General features: G+C 38.5%; 1 pseudogene; it reads right to left on the minus strand.

The window, feature by feature from the left end:
* Positions 1-441: 441 nt before the first annotated feature.
* Positions 442-5,947, minus strand: LOC102832637 (annotated as a pseudogene).
* Between the last annotated feature and the right edge of the window lie 208 nt (positions 5,948-6,155).

The following is a 6,155-nucleotide window of genomic DNA, read 5'->3' on the forward strand; positions in this document are numbered from 1 at the left end:
TATGCTAAGAATTGGAATTTGCAAAACTAAAGGGAAGAACAACACTTGGCCTTTTCTTTTTTCTGAAAACTATTTATTAAGAAGAAAGAATTTTTTATTTGTAACAAATTACACTATAAAAATATCAGACAATAATCATAGCATTGGTATATCTCAAAGTTTTAAAAAGTGAATTCACATATTAACAATCATAAATACTCAACTAAAAAAAGATTCATTAATGTTTTTAAAAACCTAGGACATGATTTTTTAATATTACGAGTTTAATCCAGTTCCCAGATTAGGAGAAGGAGAAAATAAGAAAACAAAGTCTTTCTGAATAGACAGTTGAGTCCTAAGAAGGGTCTGTACAGCACATAAGACTGGCGAAATTCACACAGTAAATCACTGAAACACACCGACTGTGATGGCTATCTGTGAAGAACAGGCAAAGTAAACAAGTCATTGGTGACGACTGGTGGCTTTTTCTGTCAGCAGGACTTTAGAGATGCTTACCAGGCACCCACACTCCAGGAAGGACATGCCCAATGCAATCAAACATTGCCAACTTAAGTAGAACACAAAACTCAGATAAACCACACTGATCAGAGCAGCCACCACATACAACACCATCTGCCCTAGTCCCTGGACAAAAGAAACTACAAGGTACATGTTGATGGAACAGATAACAAGGACCAAGATTCCTCCTGCAATCCTCCAGCCTATTTCATTGGCAAAGCCACTCATAACCGGCTGCAATCTTATAAATGTGAAGATGGGTATGAGAGCAAAGGGAAGCAGTAAGCTCTGAGCTCATTTCGGAAGTCATTCATTCCTGTCAGGTGTTCTATGACTTGGAAGACAGCAACAAGCAGAGTGGGGATAATGGCAATGGGCAGGTCAAAATCACACGGGTAAAGAATGACCATTTTAGGTTCAGGAATCCTTCCAGGACAAACTCTCCAGAATAGATTCCTGTCATGGTGGAGCTCTGTCCAGCAGCCAGGATGCCCACTGTCCAGATGTACAGTCCAGCAGGCCCAAAGTAGCATCCCAGCACAAGGCCCCCTTTGTAAATGTCCACTGCCAGTGTTGAATTATCATCAGGGAAGAGGTCATTCAGATCTGGGAAAGCTTCTGTTTTTACAGACTTGAACCACCTGATTGTTGGTTTTCCAAAAAAACCCCAAAAAACCAAAACAAAAAAACACTTCAGCAAAGACTGAGATGACAAAGACGTTGATGAAGGCCACAAAAAGAGCAAGGCAGCATTCAATGACAAAGTACTGATTGGCTTCTCGAACTTCTTGTTTATTTGCCTGATTTATCTGTCTAGACTTGACTAGGGCAGAATGTAGGTAGATGTTGTGTGGACTGAGGTTAGCTCCCATGATGCCCACAGCCTGAATGACCTGTAGGATGCCATAGCCTGAACAGGATGGCACAAACATGCCTGTGAGGACCTGGCTCTGGCTGGGTTTCACTGTAAAATACTCATATTCAAATGTGAGAGCCATACTAGTGATGAGAAACCCCAAAAATGCTTCTAGCTTCCCCAAGCCATATTTGTTCAAAAAGAGAAATACAACAGTATCCGCAATGGAGATGAGAACTCCACCCCACAGAGGAACCCTCCCCACAGACAGGAGATTGATGGCAATGGCTGAGCCAATGACTTCTTCATATCTGAGCCAATGATGGCCAACTCCACCATCAGCCACAGGATAATTCGTGGGACCTGTGGATATTGCTTGTGACATACTTCAGCAAGATGCAGCCCAGAGACCACTCAAAGGTGCTGGAGCAGGAGACCCACAACGGTGGTCAACATAAGGACCCAGAGCAACTGAAACCCAGCCACTGCTCCAGAGTGCAAGTCAGATTCAATGTTTCCTGGATCCTAGTAGGCAATGCTCATAAGAAAACTGGGTCCCATGAAAGCCCAAAGTTCCCGAAAGCTAAAACAAGAATATTCCTCAGGAATGGCAATCTTCTTATTAAAGTAGGTGGTGAAGGGGTCCTGTGACTGCTCAGGAGACTGTGGAAGTGAGGAGAGGCTGTACGCAGGGTTGATGGTACCAAGACCGGCAGCGTCTCCATGGTCTCCAGAAGCATGGTCTTCATCTGGTTTTGTCTGCTCAGAACCCAACACTATGGCACTTAGAACAGAGTTCCTAGAATAGAGTTCACCAACTCAATAATTTCTTGATACTCTCAATTTCTTGATACTTCTGTAAGTATACAGAAGTCAAAAGAATCCAGAAGGTAAACTACTTGAGTAGAACTCTATACACTAGTGCAGGTGGTCAGGTGCCACAGATCATAGGCAGCAAAATTTTCTGGAGGCCTAGCTCCCCTTGCTTGCTGAAAGCGAAGAGGATTTAAAATACTTGCTGATGAAGATCAAAGATCACAGCCTTCTATATGGGTTGCACCTTCCCCTCCATAGCATTTTGGCTTTTGTTTTCTACTTTTAAAGCAATGTCACATTTCTTGATCTTGAAAATTCCCACACCCTCAAGTGACTGGCTACAACCACCCACTTGGTCTTTCTTAAGCTGAAAGAACTAAAGAAAAAAAAAAATCGAGCCTTGATATGGACTATTGAAAATTTCCTATTGTAAAATACTGAATGACACAGGAAATATTAAAAGAAGATAGAAGGAATACACAAAATCACTGCACCTAAAAGAATTGGTGATGACTCAGCCATTTCAGGAGGTAGCATATGATCAATAACTGATGGGACTGAAAGAAGAATTCCAAGGTGCACTGAAGGCGTTGGTGGAAAACAAGGCTTTAGTAACTGACAGAATATCAATTGAAATATTTCAACAACAGAATGCAGTGCTGGCGGTGCTCACTAATCTATGTTAAAAAAAAAAAAAAAAAATTGGAAGACAGCTACCTGGACAATCAAGTGGATAAGATCCATATCTGTGCCCATTCCAAAAAAAGACAATCCAATAGAATGCAGAAAGCAATGAAAAGTATTATAATCACTACATGACATTTAAATTTTGTTGTAGATAATTTTTAAATGTTTGTAGCAGAACATCAACGAGGAGCTGCCAGAAACCCAAACCAGATTCAGAAAAGGATGTGGAACAAGGGATATTATTGCTGATGTCAGATAGATTTTGACTAAAAGCTGAAAATATGAGAAAGATGTTTGTCTGTGTTTCACTGATTATACAAAGGCATTTGGCTGTTTGGATCATGACAAATTATGGATAGCATTGCAAAGAATAAAAATCTTAGAACCCTTAATTGTGTTCATTCAAAACCTCTACAAAGAACAAGAGGCAGTCATTTTAACAGAACAAGGAGATATTGCATGACTTAAAATCAAGAAACGTGTGTAATATGTCTGCATCTTTTCACTATACTTATTTAACCTATATGTTAAGCAAATAACCCAAGAAACAAGACCATATAAAGGAAAATGCCACATCAGGATTCGAGGAAAGCTCATTAATGTTCTGTGATATATAAATGACACAACCCAACTTTCTAAAGGCAAAGAGGACTTGAAGCACTTGCTGATGAAAATTAAAGGATGCATTACATATTCATATTCAGTATGTATTACAGGTCAATATAAAGAAAATGAAAATCCTTCCAACTGGATCAACAAGCAATAGCATGATAAATGGATAAAATATTGAAGTGTCAAGAATTTCATTTTAGTTGGATCCATAATTAATACCCATGGAAGCTGCAGTTAGGAGATCAAATGCCATATTGCATCCAATAAGTCAGATGCAAAGGATTCTTTAAAATATTAAAAAGCAAAGATATCACTTTGAATACTAAGGAATGTCTGACTCAAACTAAGGCATCTTCAATTACCTCATATGCATTCAAAAGCTGGATAATGAATAAGGAAGACTTTAGTAAAATAGATGTCTTTGAATTATGGCATTAATGAAGAATATTAAGTGTGCCATGGATTACCCAAAGAATGCAGGAGAAAGATGAGGCTTTCTGTTCTTATAAAGAGTTACAACCTCAGAAACTCTATATAGGGTTAGTATAAGTTGAAACACACTTGATGGCACTTAATAACTCCACCATCACTCACCCAAAGAATGAATGAATCTGTTAAAAGAAGTAAACCAGAAGGCTCCTTAAAAGCGAGGATAGCGAAACTTTCTCTGTTATACTTTGTACATTTCATCAAAAGTGACCAGTTCCTGAAAAAAACAAAAAAAACATGCTTTGTAAAGTAGAGGGTCAGTGAAAAGGAGGAAGAACCTCGAAGACATGGATTGACATTGACAGCAACAATGTGCTCAAACATGCCTATCAGTGTGAGGATGGTACAGGAAGCGCGCCTGTGATTGTGAGGATGGTGCAGGAAAGGGCAGTGTTTTGTCTGTTACCCACTCTGGTCCAGAACCAGTTGAACAGCTCCTAACAGTCACATCATCACTACTGTGGTGCTTTGGCATGTCAATCATTCAAATGTTATATTTCTTAATTAATCCTATTTTTCCTTTTTGACTTTTTTTGTTTTTCTTTGTTCTTTTTTCTCACTTCTTGTTTCAATGAGAAATTCTGTTATTTTGTTCATAGATTATGTGAGGCTCAGTCAAAAATTATCTGCACTGTGGTTATATTCAAATTCCCATCCATATCCACAGCTAATGATAACATTGATTGTGCATGTGAAATGACTCTGTCAAATATACGAGTGACAGTGGATTCTGTGGCAAATCATTTGCAAATCAGACATGGGTCTGCCTTTGAAATAATCTATGACAGACTCGGGTTTCCAAAAGTTTGTGTGAGATGAATACCCAAACAACTCACAGAACCGTATAAACAGAGTGTTTGGACATCTGCAGACAAAATTTGTACCAATACTCGAAGGAAGATAAAAGTTCCTTAAAAAAAAATTGTTACTGGTAATGAGACATGGATTCATCAATAAGAGTCTGAAAGTAAGTGGCAGAGTGTGGAATGGAAACATCTTCAGTCGCAGACCAAGAAAAAGTTCCAAAGTCAACTCTCAGCTGGAAAATGGATGCTAACAATTTTCTGAAATTCTCAAGGGAGAGTATTAGACTACTATCAGGAAAAGGGTTCAATAATTAGCAGTACTTGTTGCAGTGAGATGCTCACTGAAGAGCTGAAGCCTAAACTTCAGATTAAATGCAGAGAACAGGTATCCCAAGGGCATTATAATCTTACAGAGCCATCTACCTTTGCCCACACTGTTACAGCTGCAAAAACGTCATTTTGAGGTGTTAACGCATCCTCCCTATAGTCCTGATCTTCCTCCATCAGACTTTCACCTATTTGAACCCTTTGAGGATGAGCATTCACCTATCATGAAGTGAAGACAGCGGTGCATTCGTGTCCCACAGCTCAGCCTAAAGCCTTTTAAAATAAGGGAATATGAAAGCTTGTTGACAGATGGATAAAGTGTATAGAAATGCAAGGAGATTATGTCTAAAAATGATGTATTTGTCTTTTCTAAAAGTTGATTAAAATAAATTCTACAGCCAGTGTGGATAATTTTTTATTCACCTTCATATTTTCTATGGTTAAGTCTATTGTTATATATGTTTTTCTTTCATTTTCTAATTCAATTGCTTTATTTTTCAGTTCCAGTAATACTCTTGTATTTTTAAAATTATTTTAATTTCCTTGTTGAATCACACATTTTGCTCCTTTATATCTGTTTTTTTGTTTTTTGTTTTTTTAATTTCTGCTAGTTTGTTTTCTTTAAATATACTTAGCACCATAGTCTGAAAATTATGGTTTCTTTCTATTATTCTCAGCTGTTGTTATCTACCATGGAGTCAGTTCGGACCTACAGTGACTAGTGGGTTTAAACCACAGACCTTGTCATTAACAGCTCTGTGCTTATCCTACAGCAACACAACAAGGCTCTCCTCTCACCTAAGAGAAATTTCCTCTTTTTCATTTCTTGCTTTTGATTGTACTGAATTAGCACCATTTTGCTACCTCTTTTTTAAAAGTTAAATTTTGTAGGAAATTTTCCTGATTGAGTGCCCTGTCAGCTCAGCGACCAAGGACATAGTTGCCAACTAAAAGGCCAAGGCCCACACCTACCAACTGTTTCACTGCAGCATATTTCACAAAGACTTACAACTGTAGGAACTCCACAAGGCAGCTCTCTCTGCCCCACAGCCTCACTATGAGTC

The sequence above is a fragment of the Chrysochloris asiatica genome, unplaced genomic scaffold (assembly GCF_000296735.1).
Source record: "Chrysochloris asiatica unplaced genomic scaffold, ChrAsi1.0 scaffold00072, whole genome shotgun sequence".
Lineage (NCBI taxonomy): Eukaryota > Metazoa > Chordata > Mammalia > Afrosoricida > Chrysochloridae > Chrysochloris > Chrysochloris asiatica.